The sequence below is a fragment of the Centruroides vittatus genome, unplaced genomic scaffold, assembly GCF_030686945.1.
Source record: "Centruroides vittatus isolate TY-2023 unplaced genomic scaffold, ASM3068694v2 contig_82, whole genome shotgun sequence".
NCBI lineage: Eukaryota > Metazoa > Arthropoda > Arachnida > Scorpiones > Buthidae > Centruroides > Centruroides vittatus.
In genome coordinates this window covers 12,456-37,944 of record NW_027122533.1, presented here as the reverse complement: position 1 = coordinate 37,944, position 25,489 = coordinate 12,456, and the positions used below count along the sequence as shown (strand labels likewise).

General features: G+C 35.0%; 1 pseudogene; it reads left to right on the top strand.

Moving 5' to 3' along the window:
• Positions 1-23,419, top strand: part of LOC136982321 (ATP-binding cassette sub-family C member 4-like) — an 82,330-nt pseudogene extending 58,911 nt beyond the window's left edge.
• Positions 23,420-25,489: the final 2,070 nt, after the last annotated feature.

The window sequence follows — 25,489 nt, the reverse complement described above, 5'->3', positions numbered from 1 at the left end:
AAGATTGATGATGGCAAAGTTTGAAGCAAAGCAATTTAATATATCAGTAATCCATGTATATGCACCTACCTCAGATAGCAGTGAAGAGGAGATTGAACTTTTCTATAAAGAACTAAGCATGATAATAGAGAAAACACCGCGGAGAGATGTGATCATCATTGGATGTGACTGGAATGCTAAGATTAGAAATAATAATGAAGGTTGGAAAAGAGTAATGGATAAGTATGGGTATGGAGCAAGGAATGAACGAGAGGAAAGACTGTTTGAATTTGCCCTAGAGCAAGACTTAATATGTAACACCAAATTCCAGCAAATGAACTGTAGAAAATTGACATGGAGATCAAGTGATGGAACAACAAGAAACATGATTGATATGATTTTGATCCAAAGGAGATGGCCAACATCAGTTCAACAGTGTCGAATCTTTCAGGGAGCTGACATAGATTCTGATCACAGCTTAGTCATTGCAAACATAAAGATAAAACTGAAGAAGAAAGTTATTGCACATTTCCAAAAGAAAAGAGACATTTTAAAGCTAAAAGATAATTCAAATAGGGTGCATATACACTTGAGAATATACATATAGAAATACACTTGAGAAGAAGATGAAAACCCTAGAAAAGATGGAAGAGCTAGACACAAGACTGGAAGAAATAACAAAGGTAATAAGAGAAGCAACATAAATCAACAAGAAATGGATCACATAAGAGACCTAAAGCTTATCCAAGAGAAAAGAGCTCTGAGGCGTAGAAGAACATTGCAGAAGAGTTGGGAAAACAGTACAAGGTAAAGTGCAATGAAGTGAAAAAGCAGTTGGGATGGATAAAGCAAAATGGCTACAGAATCAGTGCAGAAACATAGAAAAATATTATGGAAAATGTAAGACTAGAGAAGTTTGTAAAATGATCAGAAATGTCAACCAAAAATGGAAGCCATAGCATAGATTAGAATGGGAGCCATAGCATAGATTAGAAGGGAGAGGTTTTAGTGGACAGGGTGGAAGTCCTACATAGGTAGACAAGTTATTGCTCTGAACTATACAATGAATCGTTATATACGGTTGTATTAGAAAATCTGGTCTTAGCTGAACTAAGGAAAATACCACCAAAGTGTTGAAAATGAAAATGATATTTTGAGAGAAGTTGAAAGGGCAGTGAAATGGTTAAAAGACAATAAGAGTCTAGGACATGACAAAATCACAGGAGAAATGATTAAGCATGTAGGCAAACGCTTAATTGACAAAATACACCAAGTGTGCAATGAGCTAAGGAAACAAGGAGAGATACCTAAAGAGTGGGCAAAATCAGTATTGGTGACAGCAAAAGAAAGGCAGCATAAGAAAGGCAGCATGTTAGAGTGCAAAAATTATAGAATGATTGCTTTAAGAAGCCACATAGGAAAAATTCTGATGATCTTAAAGTAGAGACTAAGTAGTTTGATGGAAGAACATTTAGCAGATGAACAGGCAGGTTTCAGGAAAGACAGAAGTACAACGCAGAAGATACTAAGATTACGGCTATTAGTTGAAAAGGCAAAAAGAAAGCAGAAAAACATCTATTCCTGCTCTGTGGGCTTTCAAAAGGCAAAACTGTTGGCCATCCCTGGTCTATGTGATAACATAGACCAGGGATGGCCAACAGTTTTGCCACGAGGCCGAATTGAAAAGAAAATTTTTTTTTCACGGGCTGAACGAAATATTAAAATTAAAACATGTTTAATACAAAAAAGGTTTGTTCAACAGAATTCCTGACGCATGGGCAATGTCATTTTACAATGCAAAGAAATGTAGAAGCAAAAAAAGGTCAGGAGGCGGGCAGTGCTGCACGTCACACGTCAGCATAAACGGAGTAACATGGCGGAGTGACAGACGAGTTTCAGTGAGTGTGGGGTCTTTCGTTCTTCAAATGGTGTAAATTTATAACAAACGAATACAAAAGTTGTAAATTTCTACAATGGAATTTTTTTAAAAATAAAGAAGTATCGCAAATCCATTTGACCAATCATTGGAAGTTGAGTAGCTAATATTGAAAAATTAATTGCGGGCCGCATAAACTCATTACGCGGGCCATATGTTGGCCATGCCTGGCATAGACTATAAAGCCATCTTGGCAGTGCTAAAATCTTGTAGAGTGGATCATAAACTGATAAACCTGCTAAGTTATATTAATGATAATGCAGAAGCAGCTGTGAGATTGCATGGGAAGCTAGGAAACTGGTTGAAACCAAAAAGAGGCACCAGACAGGGAGATCTTATATCCTCAACTATCTTTATAAGTCTCTTAGAAAGAGTCATGGATAAGATGACGCAAGAGATGCAGGTACATCAGTTCAGTGTAAAATTTAATAACCTAATGAAGAAAGAAAAAGACATGGACTGTCTATAAATAGCGAAAAAACCAAGACAATGATATTTGGTGATACCAACATGACAAAAACATCCTAGTAGATGGGAAAGAATTTAAAAATGTAGTGGCTTTACATATTTAGAAAACAAACTAACGCATCTTCTCCAGCGTGCTGTATGCGTGGAGACATGGGTAATAACAAAAGATACTGAAAAAATATATTAGCAATTGATAGACACCGTTACAGAAAGATCTTGCAAATAGGATGGATGCAGAAAGTCACAAACGAAGAACTTTATAATATGATACATATGAAAAAGAATCACTCACAAAAAATTATACAACGAAAACTTCAACTGTTTGGACACATTACAAGAATAAATGAAAACAGAAAAATTTAGACTTTAGTTTGTTGTAATACTAGCAGGTAGGCCCGGTGTTGCTCGGGCAAAAGTAACGATAGCGAAGATTAAGATTATTACATTATAGTCACAAAAATAGAGTAATTTCATCAACGAACTAAGTTCGTCTAAAGAAAGGTCGAATTTGAAAATCGAATGTTCTAATATTGTTCGATTTTTACGACGTGTTCTGATTATATCCTTCGATTTTCATTGAATATCATAAAGAAGAAAGGTCGAGAGAAACCGAACTAATCTGTTTAAATTTGAAAATCGAATATGTTCCAACATATTACTCTCTTTCTTTTTTCTTTTTTTTTCAAGCGCCCGTAAATCTTGCACGTCGCTTTCTCTTGTTCTCTATTGTTACTTAACACTTAGGGTACCAGATTTAAGTACCAAACTGTGTACCAAATTTCAACTTTCAACTCCTAACCGTATGGACACGTCTCGATAATGTATATAGAAGCTTTAATCCCGTCCGAAGGGAATTTCGAAAAATCCCTTCTTAGGGTACGTCACGAGAACGCACACCAACTGTGTACCAAATTTCAACTTTCAACTCCTAACCGTTTGGGCTCTGCGCTGATTATTATTATTATTATCAACTCGTCTCGATTATATATATAGATGGATAGATCCAAAAAAAAGGCAGACCATATAGAGAATAGATTGATGACATGAAGAAGTGGTGTGGAGCAAATGTACAGGAATTGAGAAAAACGGCAAAGGATAGAAATAAATGGAAGAAAATAGTGGAAAAGGCGTCAGACACCAACGGGCAATGAGCCCAGGGTTGATGATGATGATGATGACGACGACATTGCGTCTTTCAAAAATTTTATAATTGTAGTCTGTGTAATTTACACTTTGTTAACACGTTGAATTTCACTGTCAAATCTGCTTATGGCACAACTTTCGAAAATACTTTATTTACATATTTTTGCTGAGTTTTTAACCTGGTTTTAACAATACTTTTAATGGATTTCAAGTATTTTTCTGTTATTGTTAACTTTATAACAGAATACATTTTATGATAATTCTATATTTGTGTGAAAATCACGGGATAGCCTGAACATTTTTTTCAGGATCTTAGAGAATAAGTATAAAATCTTTGTCGCATATCGGGTTTAAGAAGAAGAAGGTAAACAAAATTTGTATGTATACACAGTGGTAAGAAAAAGGATACAAAATGCGCATGGTCAAATTAGACACGATTCCAATACTTTTTTTTGTTGAACATAACAGCCAGAAAGGTAAAATAGGACATTAATTCATAAATATTGTATTTTTAAATCGTTAAGCTTGTATTAGTTAAGAGATTACTTAAAAGTAATGGTAAATATTCATGTCACGTGATAGCTAATTGTTACTAGCTTGCACTTTCTCATATACGACGTAACACGTTAATCATTTTATAACTTCGTTAGTTTTGCGGGCAACAAAAAATTTAATGATATTATTAAAGTACGAAATAAAATGCTACCTCTGATTTTTAAGCATCATCATTTTTCGATAGTTATTCGTTTCTATAAAAATAATAACTAAACAGATAGGATACAAATAAATGTTTCTTGTTCGTATAATACAAGCGTAAGAATAATACCAAAGGCCGTTGTCGAACTCTCCTTTAAGATGATTGATTTGAACAAGATTTAAACGATTTAAATATTGTTTGGTATCAATGCTACTTTCTGTTGGATTATAGAAAGTTACAATTTATAGTTTTATTTACTTTAAGTTTCTAAGAAAAAATTCAGATTTTTGAATTATTACTTTTCTGGCTGATATATATAACAGAGAGAAACTAGGGCGATCATTCAAAAAATGTCCTGCCAAAATTTTATATTTTTGGATTAGAACACCTCGAAAAGTCGCGAAATGCAAAAGCATTCGGGGTAATTTATGAATGTATGAATGTTAGCGAGTATGTGCGTATAGCTGTATGGGGTGGAGCAAGATTTTCTTCACCCACTCTTAAACTTTAACTAACTAACTAAGAAGATATTTAGAAAAATCACTCCTGCGCTTTGTGTTGAAATTTTCTGAAGTTTTGCACGGAAGTTTGCATATTCCTCAAAATTTAATAGCATCGATTTCCTTAATCGATGCTATTAAATTTTGAGGAAGTGTGGTTACTTGTAGAGCCACACTGAGTGGTATTTCTAATAATAAAAATAATGATATTCTAATAAATATGTTTTACATAAATATTTAATTAAATTAATATTTTTGGTTTATGTATTTTCTAGGAAAAATCTTAATTCGGTTTTCTAAAGATATTAAATCCATGGATGAATTGTTACCTTTCTATACTTTCATGCTGATAAGAGTAAGTTAATTTTGAATATAGAGATTTATGTAAAATAAATTATAAAAAGTAATAAACATTTAACAGGAATAGCCAGTTACAAAGGCATCTGTGTGTTTACACAAATGTAACACAGAAAAAGTAAAATTAGCATTGTAATCTAATTTTTAACATAAACGCCGCCGGTATTAAAGTATTTATGGGAGCGACAACCAAGCCTTTGCGCCTTTTTCTTCTTTCCTGCATCTTCTTATTTATATTACCCATTTTGACTGTTTCTCAGATGTTATCATTTTTAATTCTGTCCTTTGTCACACCACACATCCATCTCAACATTCCACTCTTCACTGTCTCCATCTTCTTTTCCCGGGCTCATGTAATTGCCCACCTCCTGGCACTGTACGTCATTGCAGGTATTACGTCGTTTTTGTGTAATTTTTCTATCATTTTGCAGCTTAAATAAACAAGTTTTTGTGTGTCGTCTTGAATAATGAGTGCGCCATTTTTGTAATGTTTTGCCTTACATCTTTTTGAACTTCGTCATTACCGCCTCTAAACAACAGACATGTATATAACAACAATGATTCCAGAGAACTGTATATATTATTAACAATGAAACTTTTAAAGGCAGCGGAAGAATTAGATTACTTATAATATCTAAATTTTAACATTTTGAATTACTTACTAGCAATTTATATTTTTTAATTTTAGGGATGTTTTCTTGTTGTCAGCGTGTGTGTTCTTCAAGCAATCCTTTGTCCTTATCTACTTATATTGATTGTTGTCCTTTTAGTAATATTCTGTGCTTTATGGACCATCTTTAACCGAGTGTTAAAAAGCATAAAACATTTAGAAGGAAAATGTAAGTATTTCGAATATAGAAGAGCATATTTTATTTAACTTAATCGCATGCAAAATATTCGTTTCGGAATGCGTGAACAGAGTTTTAAACTCGGTGAACTGTTTATTCTAAGATGCAAAGTTACAATGCAAAAGAATCAAACCGTTTATTTTATTTCATAAGCTATGCAATTTCTTAAAAATCACGTGACAGAAGATGTTTTAATTCTGTACACGAGGAAAAGGTTTTGCTTGTGTTAGAGCTTTATTTCTTTGTGACCGTTAAATCCAGTGTTTTCTTTTCTTTATTGCCAACTGCCAGACAATCACTTACATTATGAAAGAAAATAGATTGAATTACAAGTACAGTTTTAAAATGTTTATGAAAAATTATTTAGAATAATTCAATAAATTGTAATACATAATCTGTTTACCTGTTTGAAATCAATTTAAAAAATATCAATTCAAATACTGTATATAATTACAAATTTTTACGTTATCCTCCAGATTATCAATGACTAAGCATGAAGCAGTGGACTATCCTTGATTTGAATAAAAAGATTTACTGTATTTACAGGAAACATTAGAACAAGTTACAGGTATTTCTGAAAATTTTGATGTAAAAATCTCTTTAAAAAATCTGTCTAATTTTTTAATAGACAAACAATTTTCATGTATATTACAAATATTGTTACAAGAGAGTTCAAAATTAAATCGCTTTTTAAGAAAGGACCATTTAACCAATTAGGCATACAGAAAATTTATTGTAATGCCTAGAATTGTTTAAAGCGTTGAAATTGAACATTGAACACAAATTCACTTTAGAATTTCACTTTATCAAAGAAAATGAAACTTTACAAGCACTACATTACAGCATTGTACAAGAAATTTCTTTGTAAATTGTAGATATACGGAAATGCGAATTTGTCGTTATAAGTGATGATTTAAAAATATTATGAGGAAAAAATAAGTTGTCCATAAGTGTGAAGTATACAAGATGTCTCCTAATAAGCGAGACAGGATAATATCTAGAAAACTGTCAGCTTTATATAATGCATGCTTTTATGAATAAACGAGCATGGGCTATTCGTTGTTGCATTTATGAATTTTCTCATCTGTATAAACAGAAGGAAAAACTTATCTCAAATGCTATTGCGCATAGAACTGCATTTTTAATTGTAAAGTACTACAGCAAGTCGAAATTATTGCATTCTATACTTTTTTCAGATCAAAAATGATTAAGATAGCCCATCGAATACTTGGCAAAATTTGAACGGTCGTGTAACTTCTCAGAATGAGATAGAGTTTAAAAACAAAATTTGTATGGTAATTTGTACACAGGAGGCATTGATGATTATATATTTTAGTGGTTAAAGTTCGCCGGGTTGGGAGATAATTGGGTCGTATGTCACATCTCAAGTGGGGAATAACTATCAAAATTGAGTGGGGCATTAACATTTTCCCACTCAATTTTGATAGTTATTAGCATTTAAAATTTTTTAATCCAGTTTCAATTTTTGAAGTAAAAAAATCTTGTTGTCAAATCTTTTAACAAAACTTTGCATAATTTACCATATTTCTTAAAGTAAACAGGAAATTCTTTAAAAAAATAATAATAATAATAAACTCTGAAAATACACAATTTCACACAGCAATTTTATCATGACAAATAAGGCAGATAACATTTGTGGGCCGAGGTAGCCCCGACGTAGGACGGGTCGTACCTCTTGGTTGGTTAAACCTGCCCACTTGTCAGAGGATAGCTGGTTTACGTTCTATGATCTCGCGGGGTCGGGATTCTTTTTGTCAGGTCGAGTGGAAGAGGAGAGAGGGGTCGTCGGTAAGGCGTAGGCAAGAAAAGAGTAAATAACACTATAATTTAACAATGAAACAAAAATTTATTAGATAACAAACAGACGATTACAATATCTAACATCGAGAACCTATCGACTTAGTTCTCTAGCTTTCTATTACACGTAGTGGGCCGAGAGAGAGTTTACGTGAAGTGTTATCATACCTCTTTGATGATTCCACGGAGGTTCGATTTCGTCCCTGTTTAATTATTCGCACAAAGTTATAAAAATCGCGACTGAGACAAGGATCGCTCTTAGTAAAAGTTGGTGCTCGGAGATATGGCTCTTCTATAGACTCCTCTGAAAGTTCCTGGACGTCGTTGAGCTGGTGGTTGATGAGAGACTTTCCTCAAGGGGGAAGAAGCGGGATTTTATAGATTTGTCCTGGGAAAATACGTCACGTGATGAATTGTTTTCGGAGGAAAAGGTTATTGTAGGAGGTGTAGAGGTTAAAGGTGTTCCCAAGACCAAACTAAAGTGATGAAATCAGACGTTAATTGTAAATTTTAAGTCTTGCACTATGAGAATTAGTGCCTGGATGGATGAATGTTTACATTCATCCATCCAGGCACCTCCTTTGAATGTTTGCATTCAAAAGGAGGGTTGTATATTTTCCAGCATAATTTTCCCAGTTGTTTTTTCACGAATTCTTTAAGCAATAGGAAGGGAAATAATCAGGAAAAAAAATCTATAAAAATTCCGGATTTTACATATGTTTCAATTACGAAATATTTTTCTGACCAAGAAATATTGAATTTTTTCTTTTCTTATGTTTTTTTTTTCTTCTTAGTATAATACGCCATGACCAAATGCTGTGTCATTAGGAATATAAATTTAAAGTTGATAAAATAATTATGAATACAATTGGAAGTTGAATATACAATCAAACCTGTTTTTATGCGGTGGATAGGGACTGCATAAAACAACGCATAAAAAATCACACGAAACTTCACGAGTGGCTATAAAAAATAGTTTTCGCAACACAATTTTAAAAATATTTTTTTTATGTGGTGAATAGAGACCGCATAAAAAAAGTCTCACATAGAAAATAACTTGTTTTAAAATCGTAGTCTTAGTTCCTAAGGAAATTACCTTCCTCTTTGCTTTGTTTTTGCCCTTATTCATTTTCAAGGATTATGTCTAAACAAAATAAAAATCCTAAAATTTTATATCTAAATAGAAAAAATAATACAGTACATTCACCTTCAATTTACGCTTTGAAATTAATCTTATTTTAATGGTCCAAGAATGTGAAAGCACTTTGAAGGATTAATTAACGTAATTAAAAAGCACATAAAATTTATTGACAACAGATGTCAGCACTTGACTGCATGGTCTCGTCTAGCGTCTGTTTTATATCTTTTTGTCCAGGTGGTGTTTTGTTGACTTAAAAAATAAATTATTTCATTTTTCGCATATTCATGCAATAATATTACTATAATAAGTTCATTTATGCTATAATAAGTTTATTTAGCTATAATAAGTCAACGTGAGACATGACAAAACGCATGAGACTAGTCGCCAACTATACCGCACAAATAAAAAATCGCATTTAAAAAAGATCGCACAAAAAAAGACCGCATAAAAACAGGTTTGACTGTATTTAAATTATTACGTTAGCAAAAGTAATAGATAGATAGATCGATGTCTTTATTGTATACCAGTAATTAAAAAAAATGCCGAAGTGGAAATGTGTAATTTATTCTTTATACCTATAAAGAATAAATTAGCCCTTTTCACTTTTGCTTTAGGCCTAGCTTTGAGTCAATAAAAATGGCTGACACTTTTTCAAAATATGGATTGTGTATTTTTTATCCTCCTCTCTCTCTCTCTCTCTCTCTCTCTCTCTCTCTCTCTCTCTCTCTCTCTCTCTCTTTCTCTTAATAGTCTTTATTTCTTTCCCGACACCGCGAGGCACAGTCAGGTAATGTACAGAGTGGCCGTTTGGCTTGATAATTGGCAAGATCCGAAATTAAGATAGAAACAGTCAGGTATAATGCCACGTTCTTGTGGCAAACAAACGACTTACAGAACCTGGGTCGTGAACCATGATAAGTCACAACCCAACAGGTACAGCAAATTTGACAGTTGATACATCGCATGTGAAGAGAAGGGACAGAAGACACAAACAATCACCAGACGCATATTACAACATTGTGGCACAAAAAGCTAGTTACCCGATGCAACTCCTTTCAAACTACCGCTTGATAAGATCTTTCAGTAGGAGGTAGTTGTCTTTGTTCTCAAGAAAGAGGCTCAGATCACAGGGCCAATTCACATTTTTAGCATGCAAATTAAGTTTTACAAGTTGCCTTACGTCGTGAATCATTGGGCAGGCATAGATATAGTGCCGAACCCCGTCCTCTTCTCCGCAAAAACTGCATAGCTTTGAACTTGACTTATGGAATCGACAGAAATACGTGTTAAATTGCCCTGTCCTGTGAGAAACTGAGTCACCTGAAAGTTTTGATTAAATCACCGACTGTGGAGATGTCGCTCGATGCTTGGAAGGAAACTCCTGCGGATGTGATTCGGAGGAGTAGATTCTCACTCCTGCTGCCACGTCTCAATCATTTCCTTGCGAAGGAGAAGATTAAGTCTCGAGGCTGGAAGAATACAGTAGTCAGGGAAGATGTCACGACAGTTTCCCGCGCCAGCTGGTCAGCTCTTTTGTTCCCTGGAGTACCACAGTGTCCTATGGTCCACTCAATAAAAAAATTGTTGGAACTAGTTGAGATAATGTTGAGAATGTCCATGCACAGTGGATGAAGACTGTCCTTGTTTTTCAAGGCATGCACAGCCGCAGAGCTGTCGGTGATGATGTTAATCGCCCTTCCAACAAGGTTCTCCTCAGACCAACGAACTGCCAAAAGAATGGCAAGGACCTCAGCCTGAAAGACTGAGCACTCCGGGTGAAGAACACGTGTCAAAGAAAATTTCTTTTCCACCCGAAAACACAGAAAAGGCACACCCAGTGCCATTACCAGTCCTCGATGCATCGATGAAAACTTCCAAGTTTATCAAGTAATCCTGTCTTGCATATAGCCCTCTCCTGTGAGGAGGGTGTGGAAGTTTGTTTACTTTCCTGTTAATATCGTACGTTCCCGTAGGAAAGAAGAAGCCTCCAACATCGATCTCAAACCCTCTGGAGATAAAATATCGCTTAACATCGTGCTGAAGCTGTAGGTGGATGGGTTGGATGGGTAGCTTTTTAGCAATAACTTGCAGGGACTGATTGGAGGCAGTAGAGTATGCACGGGTGAACTGGATTAAGGCCCTCCTCTGTGCCGATAACATTCTGCGCCTGTAGAGCAAGTGGTTTCAGGCCTCACTCCAAACGGCACATGCATAAGTGATTATTGGTGTGAACACACAATTGTGAATTGGATTGATAGCATCAAAACCCGGACCCCACTTATTCTTGGCAACTCTTTGTAGACTGTTGAAGATAACGTTTGTTCTATCTGTAACATGCTTAATATCCGCCTGTCAGGTAAGTCGTTTGTCCAAAATTACGCCCAGAAATTTGAGTTCATCCACCTGATGAAAGGTATCCATTCTTTATCACTAACAACATCATTAAAAAAATTTTTGAAACTAAAGCAATCACAATGACAGACCATGCTGCCAACATTTTCTATTGGTCAGTTATGTATTATCTCACCAATTTTGTCTTTATGACATCAAAGTGTTACCAGTGAAACGAGAATAATTTTTACGGCATTCTTTACAAAAATAAATGAAAATGTACCTAAAAAATTTAGGGTGCAGTAAGCCGCATCAAAATATAAAGTGGGCCACGGATTGGACATCCCTAATTAAGAAGAATATCTTCTTTTACAGTTGTTGTTTCATATAAATAGTACAATGTTTTGCTTGCATTTTAAATTCTATGCAATTCTGATCAGTAGTTTGTTAAATATAGGTAAATATGTTCTGCTGCTTTCTTATATGTAATAAGTTAATAATTATTATATACAAAAAGTAATATAATTCAATTCTATAATAGAAACTTTGTAAAATACTTGAATTATATATACAAATTTTTTTGACAGTGAGAAGTCCAGTATTTTCTCATCTGAGTGTATCTCTTTATGGATTGACAACAATTAGAGCCTTTAAAGCTGAAAGCAAATTTCAATCTATGTTTAATAAGTATCAGGATAAACATACTTCATCGTTATTTATTTACGTGTGTTTAATTCGATGGATTTCCATATACGGTCACGTAATTTCTTTCGTAAATCTAATTATTACTGTTATTATTTTTGGTGTTTCAAGTAATGCAGGTGGGTGAATATATTTCAATGTCTGAAATCTATAACACAAATTTTTTTAAATTTATATTTGCTGCTTTAGATGACGTAGGAAGCGAAATTGGACTTGTATTGAATTACGGAATAATAATAGTTTTGAATTTTCAATTCCTTGTCGCATTTACATCTGAAGTGGAATTTCAGGTATTGCATATATAATCAACGCGATAATTACTCCAAATATCAAACGAACAGCCAATTGCTTTATCGTACCATATCCAATTATTCGAACACGGTAAACTTTTTGGAAGAATCTTATTATGATAATGCAGCAGACGTTTTTATACTATTTTGTCCAACATATTTTAAGAGAATAAAGTCCAATAAATTAATCCGGGTGTTGGTTTGATAATTTTGGTATTACTTCTTTAAAAAGTTAGTAATCATTTTTCTTAATAGATAATTGTTATGTTTAAAACTAGTATAAATTGTTATGTTTAAAACTAGTATAGTTACTAGAAGATTCCAGTTTTCTCGAACTCAAGAAAACCACCTTAACTTATGCCCATTCAGTTCCTTCTGAACAGAAATGATCAAGTTTTCTTATAAAAATACCGCAGTTATCGTATATAAATTAGTGAAAATCATTTTTTAAAACAAGTAAAACGGCAAGGCCATTTTTTTGGGACGAGACTATGTCTCGGAGACTATGTCTCGGAGACTCAGGTCTAGACTGTGCACCGTTTTAAAAATGAGCATTAACCAATGAAGAAAAACTGACATCGGTACTCGGGCTCCTTGCGTCAGTGGCGTAGCGTGGCTGTCAGCCGCCCGGGGCGGAAGAAAATTACGCCGCCTCCTTATTTAGGTATCTCAATTTAAAAGATTAAAATATATAGTAATTCTAAAGAACTTTCAGCAAGAACATCATCATTATTGTGTATTGTACAGGTTCAAATTTTTACAAGATATTATTATTATTTATTGTGAAATTTTGCCGCACACTAAAAATGCCACCTAGGGCGAACCGCCCCTGCCGCTCCCACTACGCTACGCCACTGCCTTGGTTAGATTACGGCGGGCTTCGTTGCGGCAGTGGTTACCACGGGTCGTGTAGTCACGGGCCTGTTCTTGGCTACGGTAAGCAGGAAGAAACACTAAGACACTAAGACCCCGCTTAACGCTGATTTGATATAACGCGGTCTGCTCGAAGCATAAAACAGCTCAAAATTTATGCCGATTTAAATTGTCGTGGCATTTCATTGATTTGTGTGAGGGCCAAAAATTGGTGAAGAAATTTTTGTTCGATTTGTTAACGTTTTTTTTTTTTTTTGTTTTTTGTTAAAAGTGTTAAAGATAATTAAACTGTTTCCCATGGTCTTACTTCCCTGCTGAAGGTAATACATTAAATGTGTCACCCGCAACCAACGAATGAACATTTGATTATTGTTCAAAAATACTAAACATTTAAACCAAGTCATGGAAAAAACCCAGGAGTAGCTCCTCAAATAAAAGAGAGGGGTGATGACAATCCGGGGCAGTCATCATCAACCTTTTCCTCAAGTGTGTGTGTGATCCGACCCGCCATTCCAGCCGTGGTCGCTCGCTACCTCTTAAGGCTACGGTTACTGTGGATGCGAATTCTGACGAAATCTTGTTCTGACTAGTTTTGACGAACAAACAAATACCTGTTTTCCAATGAGAGTGTTTACTTTGGCAGCGAAGGGCATGTCAGAACACGCACGATGTAGTCAGAACCATTCGAACAAGTTTGAAACAAGTTTGATTTTTTCGTGCGTTCTGACGTTGAATTTCGAGTGTTTTGGTTTTTCAACATGGATATTGATAAATTGATTGTGTTTGAGAATAGGTGTTTGTGGGACATGAAAGACAAAAACTATCACAACTTAGCATCGTTCTTTTCAAGTGTAACGCCTCACAATATAAATTAAAAATGCAAGTGCCATCTGTTTGTTTTTGTTGCGTATTTTATTTCACTTATTTGTATTTTCAGTTTTAAACATTTTGTATTTCCATTGAAGTTAAGTACTGAATACTTTATGAAACTTTTTCTTACCTTAAAGTTAAAGCCAGTGTTTTTTTTGCGGAAATACATTCACGAAAATTGGAGTACTTAGTGATTCTTTCCTCTATCCCCTTCAATATATATTCAAATGTTGTTGGTCTCATTCTGAAATACTTGAAAAACTTTTGCGGGGTGCCCCACAAATCTTAATAGAGCATTTGGAACTCACTCTTATCGTCTCTTGTGGAAAATAAATGGTTAACATGCTCTGTTTTCCCACCTATCGACAATTACTTAATCTGAATGTATGTCTCTTTAATCCGAATGAATCAATCCGGTAGACTTCCTCACAGCTATTAGGTTAGGTTGTTTTTTATTGGAAAATTAAAATGCATTTCGGGCCTATGTAGCGTTTAAGCCCCTCCTCAGTGTAATGCTACAGAAATATTAAAATTAACAAACAACTTAGTTAATTTACAAACAAACGCGTGTGTAGATGACCTTTACAGACATAAAACATTTATTACATACCATAAAAATTTATTACATACTTATGGTATGTAATAAACTTATTATGCCTACATAGGCCCGAAATGCATTTGTAATTTTCCTAATAAAGAACAACCTAACCTAATAACTGTGAAGAAGTCTACCGGATTGATTCATTTGGATTAAAGAGACATACATTCACATTATGTATATATAGCTACCACATCTGACATTGAGAATAACTTAATCAACGGACTTTCAAGAAAATAAAACTCATCAAGGTCGTCCATTTTGCTGGGAGGCAGAAACGTACTGGCTATCAGAAAACACGCACAGTCTACAGTATCTGTACTCACCTTTTTTGACAAGGATTTCGGACGTACTCGTCAGAACAATATTTCGTCAAAATTCGTATCCACAGTAACCGTAGCCTAAGAAGACAAAAAGGGGTTACTCTCCGAACGGAGTTGCCGAGCAGTCACACCTACATCGCATCGATACGTCTAGGACTTACGAGTATTTTAAGGTATTTATCATCTCGCGAACTTACTGAGAGGTCTCTCTCTAGATGAGGGACGTGATAGGTTTATCCCTCTCTTTTTAGCTATTGTGCTAAGCTTGTTGTCAAAAAAATTTGTAAATAATATCCATCAATAAACGCGGTTTTTTTAAGTGTTGTGGAGTGTACTACTTCCGGTTGTTTCCATCCGCCTTCATTTCGGGTCCGGAATCCCGCAAACGCGACCGCTCGCGTGACGATCGACGATTGACGTGACGTGAGATTTCCGTGTCCGGCAGATACAGTGGTGTCCATCCTGACCAGGCATCAAAGAGGTGCTGACCCTGTTGTCACATTTGTATATACCTGTAATACGATTATTTGCTAACACGAACCAATTAGCAAAAGGCGGCAAAAAGGTGTACTTTCTTTACGTCTATGTTTGTTTGGTCAATTTTGGAAAAAAATAAAACATCATGGATGCCATAGACAATATCGACTACGCTTTGCAAGAATTAACTGATAAATGCATGAACGAAGTGTGGAATAAGTTATGGCTGAAGGTATCCAAGAATTCTCAACGAGAAGAGCCTATCGCTGTATCGTTAGGTTGACAATTTAGTCAACCTACAGCAGGACTAGGAGATGTAGACGAGCAGGATATTGAGGAGTTACATTTCTGGTGAGAGCCTTAGCAACAACGACGACCTACAAGAACTGGCAGAACATGGAATTCATATGGATCTGAAAAATAGAGATTCTGAAAAGGAAGAACCCAAAGAATTTCTCTGCAGATTTCCTTAGTAAAAGTTTGATAACGATAACCGAAATCGTTGATCAAATTGTAGCGAATGATCCAGATTTTGAAAAGAGAGCAAAAACAAAACGGGGCCTTTTGGAAGCGATCTTCAACTACCGACATTTGCTTAAGAAAATAAAAAAGCGACAAATGAAGCTTCACGATTTTATTGGAAAAGAACAAGAATTTCAGAAAAGTCAGGACCTTCGTCACAAAAAATGAGCTTTACATTTCGGTGTGCCTATGTTTATGTGTTATTTAACATATATTATTTTACAAACTAATATAGAAATAACTTAAAATTAAAGTAAAATTTGGTTACTTTTGGTTGCGTGTTCCCCTATCGCTATTTACTCTGTTAAAATGATCTCCTTTAACGTTGTTTCGCTTAGCTCTTTGTTGTCTAGGAACGCATCCCCCGCGTTAAGCCGGGTCTTACTGAATTTGTACCCGAATTGTTTCGATATTTCGCCATCCTGTAAAACGACGAGAGCTAAAGAATACGTGCGTAACGTGTGTCAGAGGTTTGTCAAAATTCGATTTCACTACGTTCGCATTTCGAACTTCCCAACAAGCAACGCATGCGCAAATCTCGCCCTCTTCCCTGTTTGTAGTGTGTTGCTATTTTGTATTTTATTTTGACTCGATTCTCGGTTCCCTGACTAACTACAGTCTGCTTTTTTTCAGTGATTTGGGCACCAAATAATCGGTGCCAAATTGCAACTCCTGTCATGTATTCCTTCATATTTCTAAGGTGTCCAGCCGTTGACAGCAGCGCGATTTTATAGACAAGACATAGTTTCGTCAACAATTGCGAAGTATCTATATTTCAACTTTTTTTCTTAGAGAAAAATTCCCGCTCAAAATTCATCAAGATGAGACCAATTTGAATCTTAAACATCAATCAACAGGAAATGTAACGATGTTTACTATACATCACTTCGAATAAAGATATTCCAATCATTAGTGTCATTGAAGTTATGCTTATAAGATAATCTCCTCATAATATATAATCTCGAATAATATATCTTGTTACGTCAACAAGTTTCATACTTTGTAATACTTCATAAAAAGTAAATTTTCCAGATGAACTCGGTAAAGCGCATTCTGAAATACAGCAAATTGAAGTCGGAAGCCTCTTACGAAAGTTTGCCCGAAAAACGACCACCCTCGGACTGGCCACAAAGAGGAGAAATTCATTTCGATAATGTATCTTTACAATACTCCAAGGATAAAAACACCGTTTTAAAGAACTTGACATTTCGTATTCTCTCCGGAGAAAAGGTAAAACAGCTGCAGATCAGAGAAGTATTGTTAGTAATTATTGTGTAAAATGGTTTCTATTATTTACTAATTGCAGATAGGAATTGTTGGAAGAACAGGAGCAGGAAAGAGTTCTGTAATTGCTTCGTTATTTCGGATGACAGAGCCAACGGGAACAATCACCATCGATGGAATCGACACTAAAGAAATCGGTCTTCGGGATCTACGTAGTAAAATATCGATCATTCCTCAAGTAAATAAATACTAATGCCGTCAACATATTTCCTAGTTAATAATTTTCATATTCTTTCTGTGACAATGTTTTCCGTTTTTTCATTCGTAAAACATTAATTTTTAAAATATGATAAAATATATCGTTCGTTGGCATACTTCATGCTAGATGGTCGATCTGTGTACGCGTCAACCTACTGTTGCATGGACCAGATATCGAATTAAAACGAAGTAAAGTACACAAGAATGTTTTATGGGTGGTCTGTTCCGGATATTTCGAGTACTGTCCCCTTTCGTGCACCTATCTTTTGTGGAACCGACATAACTTAACAGTGGCGTATCGTGGGGGGACAAGGACGGTACTTTGCTAGGGGCGGCAAAATCCCTATTTTTAAATTAATATTAAGAAGTCTTTGTAGTATGGAGAAATGACCAAAAAATCAATGAGTTTAAGAATGAGATCAATAATAACAATGACGGCCTTAAGTTGAAGATTGAACAGAAAGGTTCCTCCTAAAGGATATATTTTATCGACATAAATATTGAATTTCAAAAAAGGGCATTTGGTCGCTAGTGTGTACGTCAAACCGACGCATAGCCCGCTTTACGTCCCGTCACACTCTAAAGAGTAAAGTTTCATTTGTGCAATAATGTTAATAAAGTTATATTTAAATGGAGTAGGAGCATTAATTAATTAACTGTAATCGATAAATTTCTCTGCGTCGTCAGAATTCTAACAATTACAGCCAAAAAGTGTATAACTCTGTATCTATGAAAATTAGCCGATAATTTGTAATTGATTAATTAATAATGCCAGATGCACGTTTTTTGATGACCGTCTGTCAGATGATTCGTTATTTCCAATAATCCGGCAATATCCTGATTATCTCATGTTCCGAATTAATAACATTTTACCAATTTCTTAATTAATTAAGAATCAGAACATGAAAATTATATTAATACACTAATGTCTTGGCAGTCAATTTGAATGGTTGGAAGTTCAAACTTATCTAAAATGTTTTAATACAAGTAGTGAAAAGAAATAATCAAAGCATCGCTTATGCATTAATGATATAAGTATCATGCGTATTCTAAGATAATCATTGAAATAACGTATTTTAATATTTAGTATACTTTTTCGTAATTGTAACGCATATCATTTAATATTAAAAATTATTGTAAAAAGAAGAGATTAACACATTATTTTTTTCAGAATCCGATGTTGTTTACCGGTCCTCTTCGAAGAAACATCGATCCTTTCAATGAATATTCGGATAAAACGCTATGGAAAGTTATAGAAGAGGTTATAATTAAATAAATATTTCAATTTGCTTCCTGATTTTCTTTTTAATTCTTTTAATGATTAAACTTATTTATCTTGTATCTACTTTAAAAAACATCTCAATTAAAGGTGCAGTTAAAAGAAGTTATTAGTAAATTGCCTGGAGGATTGGATACACATTTAACAGAAGGAGGGCGAAATTTCAGCGTGGGAGAAAGACAGTTAATTTGTCTGGCCAGAACCATTCTTTGCCAGAATAAAATTCTCGTCATGGATGAAGCAACGTCCAATATTGATAAAAGGTTAGAACACTTGAAAAAGAAAATATTATCTAATTTCTGTTATAAATTTTGTTTTTAGTTTGTATTGCCTACACAATGGTTATAACTTTTTGCAAACTCATAGATATTTGTGCTATTCACTTTGTGTTTCCGTTTGTAATTTTTTTAATTATTATTATTAATTAAATATGAACTTGTTTTACTCACAATACTTTCCAAATTAAAAACTTATAAGTTATGAAATTAAGCATAAATATCTGTTAATCGAGTCGTAATATAACCATTTCCAAACGTTAACGTGGAGAATGGCATAGATGACGATGTTTTAAGTAAGACTGTTCATATTCAGGATGATTAGATAAATGTTATGCCAATAACTAGATGAAGGATATGCAGTGGTTAAAGTTTCAACCTATCGCTCTGCGTATCTGGAATGAAATTCTAACCAACACTCACAAATATATTATGCACGATAATTTCAAAATATGTTCTACCTCGTTTGGGTTTGGCGAAATCAGGATGAATGTGGAGTAAAGGTTTTATGTCTATAGGGCAAAAAGAACCAAGCATTAAGAAAACTTCATAATTCAGATTTACAGTAGAGAGTCGTAAATCGGCACCCTGGTAATCGGAATGGCCGGTAATCGGCACGATTTTCAGTCGGACTGTGTCGTGCTGAATCGAACGTTTTTGATACTAAATTTACTTCTAAAGTATAATTTTCATGTTTTTATATTCTTTAATATATTTATTTTGTTCGTACAAAATGCAGAAATAATTTTTAACGATACAATAGCCTCTATTATTATTATAAAAATTTTCGTTAGGCTTAAAATCGACGAAAATTCAACACGAAGCGACACGCAACGGAGAAAAATTCAACACAAAGCGACACGCAACGGAGAAAAATTTGAACATCGGACAGGTTAATATATTTTTTCGTACATAAGACCATAATCGGAACAAATACCTAATCTGAACAACCCCAGTCCCCAATTGATTCTGATTTTCGGTTCTCTACTGTATAACTTAATTAACTTATTACATCTGGATTTAAATACAAAATTATTAATTAAAAAAAAATACTGTTCAAAAAGAAAAATATTGGCGTTCTTAGACATAACAACAAAACTTTAACAGAAAAAATAATGGTAGTAATAATAATAATTTTAACAATATAACTTTAAAATGTAAAGACGTTTTCCTGACATGATAAATTAAATTGTACGTGTTAATTATCCTTTGTTTATATATTTTGAGTTAAGAATGGGATACGCTTTTAGGATAGTTATTCGTGATTTTATGTATAAAATTTGACATTTTTCGTTATATTGCGTTTTTGTATAGCACAATTTTTCGTTATTTTTATTTTCTTTTTTTTTTACTTTTTGATACTGTATTCACTCGAAATTTTCATTGTAAGTCAATAGTTAAAAGTCACTAAATATTGAATGGAATTTCAATGAAGAAACAGGTAATGTCGTGTGATTGTCGCACTTCCTACACTGATGTAGACATAAATTAATTTACTAGCCACTTATTTCACCCTACAATGTTCCCGTTAAGAAAAACATTTCATTTCCGAATACCGATTCGGAAATGAAATCGATCTTACAGAAGCTGTTCAGTGAGTGTTTACTATAATATTCCTACATGATGCTACAGTTTGATGCGGCCCCATGAAATAATGCACGTTTCCAATGAGATGTTTATTTGTTTCGTCCTGTCCGTGTTGATTGGTAATAGGTTGTAGGATTTGTAAGATAGAGAATAACAGCCCTTTCAGGTGAAATACTTTGAGCGATTTCAGTACCAGATAATTCTATCTCATAAAATGTAGCAATTTGTTCTTAGCATCGTTAGTTTGTTAAAGAAGGTTAAACTCTATATATGATACTCAATACTCAACATAGCCCAAACGGAAATTGATTTCACTAAGTACAGTAAGTATTGTTTGTTCGTATTATGCTAGTGTAACTTTTGTCTAGAGTGCAATCACTTTACAGTAACGTGTCATTTATGACTATATTATCAGTTGACTACAGTAATGTTAACTCCCACGAGTATAATTATTTTAAGATAACGCTGATATTATGCAATTAGTTGCGCATTTTCAGTCAAAATAAACCCGACTTTACTCTTTTGACCAGAAACCTGCTCTGATAATAGAGAGGTTTCATGTCGACATCACGAGTGACGTCATGAGCATGCGCAATTGTTTAGCGCCATCTTTGTGACTGTTTGTGACTTGTTTACGTTTTGTGTATGTTCGCGTGCGCTTTAACTGGAGTTCTTGTGTTGTTTTTTTTCGTCGCGAATATCACTATGGTGATTTGTTGTGTAATTGGGTGTAATGCTAGTTCACTCAAGAACAAAGGAACATCATTTTTTTTAAAATTCCCGGCATTATTTGTTATCAAGGGTCCCAAACTGAGGAGCTTTCACGACGAAGGCAAACTGCATGGCTCTCGAGAATAAACCGGAAAAATTTCGTTACGAATAAAGTGAATATCAATACAAGAGTTTGTCAGAAACATTTCATTTCAATATTTACGTTAATAAACACTAAGTTATATTTTAAAACGTAAAAGAGTTTACTGATTTGCTTATATTAATTTATCTCGGTATAGTGCATTTATAAACGAATAACTAATGTAATTTCAAGCTTTAGCTAGTGCAAACTTATAAACATTACACGTTAAAACTAAAAGCAAGTAGGCTTATTATATGCTAGTTTTCAACTAGAAAATAAAGGTACTGAACAATTTGAATTAAAAAATTTCCACAGCTGTTTTTAATTAGACTTTTACTTTCAGACAAAAATTCTTAGTTAAGAAATACGTAAAAACACGAGTTTAAACAAACAAAAGAAAACATATCTTTCCAGGCAATATTACTTCGCTGTTATTCATTACTTTTACTTTTATATCAGGAGAAACCCAGCCACTTGTTAAATAGTTATGGGCCTCTAAAGATTTATAAGCTTTCATTTGTGACAGGGTGTAGAAGTCTGATAAACTGGCTTCGTATGGATTGCCTTGAAATAACGAAATTTTCTCTTCGTACAGAGCTGCATCTCGTCCTGTTAGACCGCTAGAATAGCCCACAAGAAAAGAATCTTTTTTAACTTAATCCATGATAATAGAACTGCAGTATTTTTGTACGTTTAAACTAAAAAAATACGTCGAATAACAGACCACGTGCAAGCTAAGCGAGCGAAAACTACCACAAAAATGGCGAATGGGCGGAGCAAACGTGTGTTTTATCACGTGACATGCGACCTTGAAACCTCTCTATAGGTTTACTAACGTTCCCCACGATAAACGTTTTCAATATATGTCAGATTTTAGATCTAGGTTAGTTTTCTTCAGACATATGCCCAATTTGGAATAGTGTAAAGCTTTATATGTAAAGCTGTCGTCGTCTTCTGATCTTCAGGTGTAAAACACTTAGACATAATTATTGCTGCTGCTATCGACTAGATTGACTTTTATACAAAGAATTGTAAACAAAGAACTAGGTTTTCTTGTCTGCCTTAAAGTGCCTCTTGCACGTGAAGCGATTTATTTAATGGTTTTCCATTCGTGAGAAAGATTACGATGAACGGAAAATTTGCCGTTTATCTTACGCGTTCAAAGATCGTAATCATCGTAATAAAAACTGTCAAAGATACCAGCAGCAATTTATTTTCGTTCTTATATTCTGTAGGTATAACAATACGTATGTATCTGGATTTATAGTATTTGTTCTACCACTTTGACTTTTTATGTGCAGAATAATTGAAACTGATAACAACCACTGTATCTGGTTGTGAATTCGCGGCTCCCTAACCATCTGACCATTGAAATTGAAAGTCTTTCTGACAGGCAATGTGGTTGGAAAAAATTCCCGTGTGTTAAAAACTATTAATTTAGTTTAATTCAGCCAGTTTGTATGCTGTGGGATATTTTTTAAATCAAAAAATCTCTATTAACAAGTACATAACAATATGATGATTGCTCTGAGTTAGTGAAAAACGTTGTAAATACTGATATTTCGAATTTTACTATTTTCGTACGTGTTTTGTGTTTATTCTAATATTAATGTTTTTAACTATGACGTACATTTTATTTATTTTATATGAAGGACCCGATTCCTGTCTACAGAAAATAATTCGAGAGAAATTCAAATCTTGTACAGTGTTGACAATAGCCCACAGATTAAACACAATTATCGATTCGGATAGAGTTCTGGTAAGATTCTTCTTTTTCACAGTATAAAAATAAATACGTATTCTAAGTACATATTTTAAATTTCTAGGTACTAGATGTAGGAAAATTGAAAGAATTTGACTCGCCGTATGCATTACTGAAGAACATAAACGGTATATTTTATACTTTGGTAATGAAGATGGGAGTAACTGCAATGAATGAATTATACAAAATTGCCAAAGAGAAATATTACGCTAATAAAAGGGTCGAACAAACAAAACTATAAAACAGTGGATTGTCTTCAATGTATATCCATCTTTTGTAGATCTGATGTTATCTTTATTATTTAATTCTGTTCTAGACATTGTGTCTAGTAGCATTTTTGCACATCAAGTAAAACTTGATGTGCAAAATTGGTAAAATTGGTAATAAACATTTGCGAGTTCAACTGTTAAATTTATCTATGATAAATATTACTGAAATATAATCGGAAGTTTTTTGAGATAATATTTTTATAAATACTTACAATGGTTTAATTCCGGAAATGAACTGAATTTTAAAGTATTAAAGAACAGTAAATGGCTTTAATTGAAATAATTTAGTACAAATTTTGTTTATGATTTTCATCAGGAAATGCTTAATCTAGAATATAATTTCAATAGTAAATATGTATTCTGGCAGAAATTTGCTTTACGGTAATAAGTAAACCTAAAATTAAACTGTTCTGAATGTTTTCGCATTCGTATTATCTTTTTTTTTTGTATCTAATACTTAATCGACATCTTATCGAAACAAGTATTTAATTTGTTTTATTGATTACTAGCATCCCCGTTGCGGCCTCGTCCGCTCTTATATACATATGGAACTTCGAAAATTTGAACTAATCGTTGTGAAGATCCTAAAATGGCGCCGAGAATTCGGTTGTTTACAAGATCGCTACCTCGGGAAATTTCGGAAAGTCAATCGGAGCAAGAACGCGCATCGGGCTATAAACCGGACATCTGTAAAGCATTTCTTCTAAAACAAACACAACGCGGTAATAAACGACGAAGGGAATGTCGCGGTGCTCGTATACAAGAGTCGAGATGTAAACAATTAACAAAAAAGGGGAGAAAGAAGAGAGACAGATGGTCAAGGACACCTGCTAGACCATATGAGCCCGGGATCGTCGCGAAGGGGGGGGCAGCCACAGAACGTTTGGCGGATCGGTTCAGCCCGATGTCCGCGAGAGGGGGGCAAACTGTGTAAATTATGTGAGTAGCTGTCAACGCCCGGGCGCCGTCCCCGGCCGAATTTGGTTTTCGTCTTGCTTAGAAACAGTAGACTGACCAATCGAAAAAAGGAAAAAGGGACTTAAGACCAATCAAGAGGGAAGATTCGGGGGAAAATCGTATAAAAACCCCCGTATCAAGGTCAGAAGGGGAGACGACGGAGCTTTCTACCCGGAAGTGGACGACGGTACTCCAACCAGCCACCTACTCCTTCGCCGACGTCCGTCACCGACCCCATCGGACTCTCCTACCCGACTGCCCCGGGGCTTTACCGACGACTCCGACAGCCTTCTCCGATCGCCGTCATCCGGAGCGCCTTCTGCCGCAGACGATCTAGATCGCATCTTGTACTGTAGGCCTACCTTGTAAGTTTGTTTTGAGGTTAAAATAAACGGTTATTGTAAGACACTTGTCATCTTTGCCTCTGCCGCCACCACCCACATACGATCGGTCCCTAGGTTTTTCCTGACGTGCAATTAACTAATTGCCCCCATATGTCGGCAGCTTACATTGGTGTCAGAAGCTCGGGATTTAATAGCCCCACAAAACTTTAGTAGGTTACGCCGACAAAGAGTTTTTCTAACAAGTGGGTCGAACGATGGAGGCAGATGCGAGTGTCCCGACGCGACCTCGTGACGGTGGCAGTGGCGGTTCTCTTCCCTCCTTTTCCGCGTTTGGAGGATTGATCCCGACGTTTTCGGGTGAATCAGGGCGCGTCACCGATTTCTTCGATACGTTAGGAGAGATTGCTAGTCTGGCAGGATGGACCCCTCGGCAGTGCTTGAGCATAGCCAAGTGCAAACTCGCGGGTGTAGCCCGAGATTTTGCATGGCGAGACCTCAGCATGAAGAGCGTAACGGACTTTGAAACTTTTCGGAAGCTGATGATCCAGCGTTTTGACCAAGAACCATACAGCATACGTGTCCAGAAATTCCATACATGCTCTCAAAAGAGAGACGAGATGGTCCAAGAATTCGCGGTCCGCTTGCAGTCCCTTGCTAGCGCGACAAGCATAGATCAGACGGGTGCGAACGAAGAGGAAAACGCAATTATCAAACGCTGCCAACAGCGTGAACTGGACGAGAAATTGCGCGTTCAGTTCCTGCATGGCTTAACTGACAAGCTAAAAAGAAGAGTCATGACTCATGACCC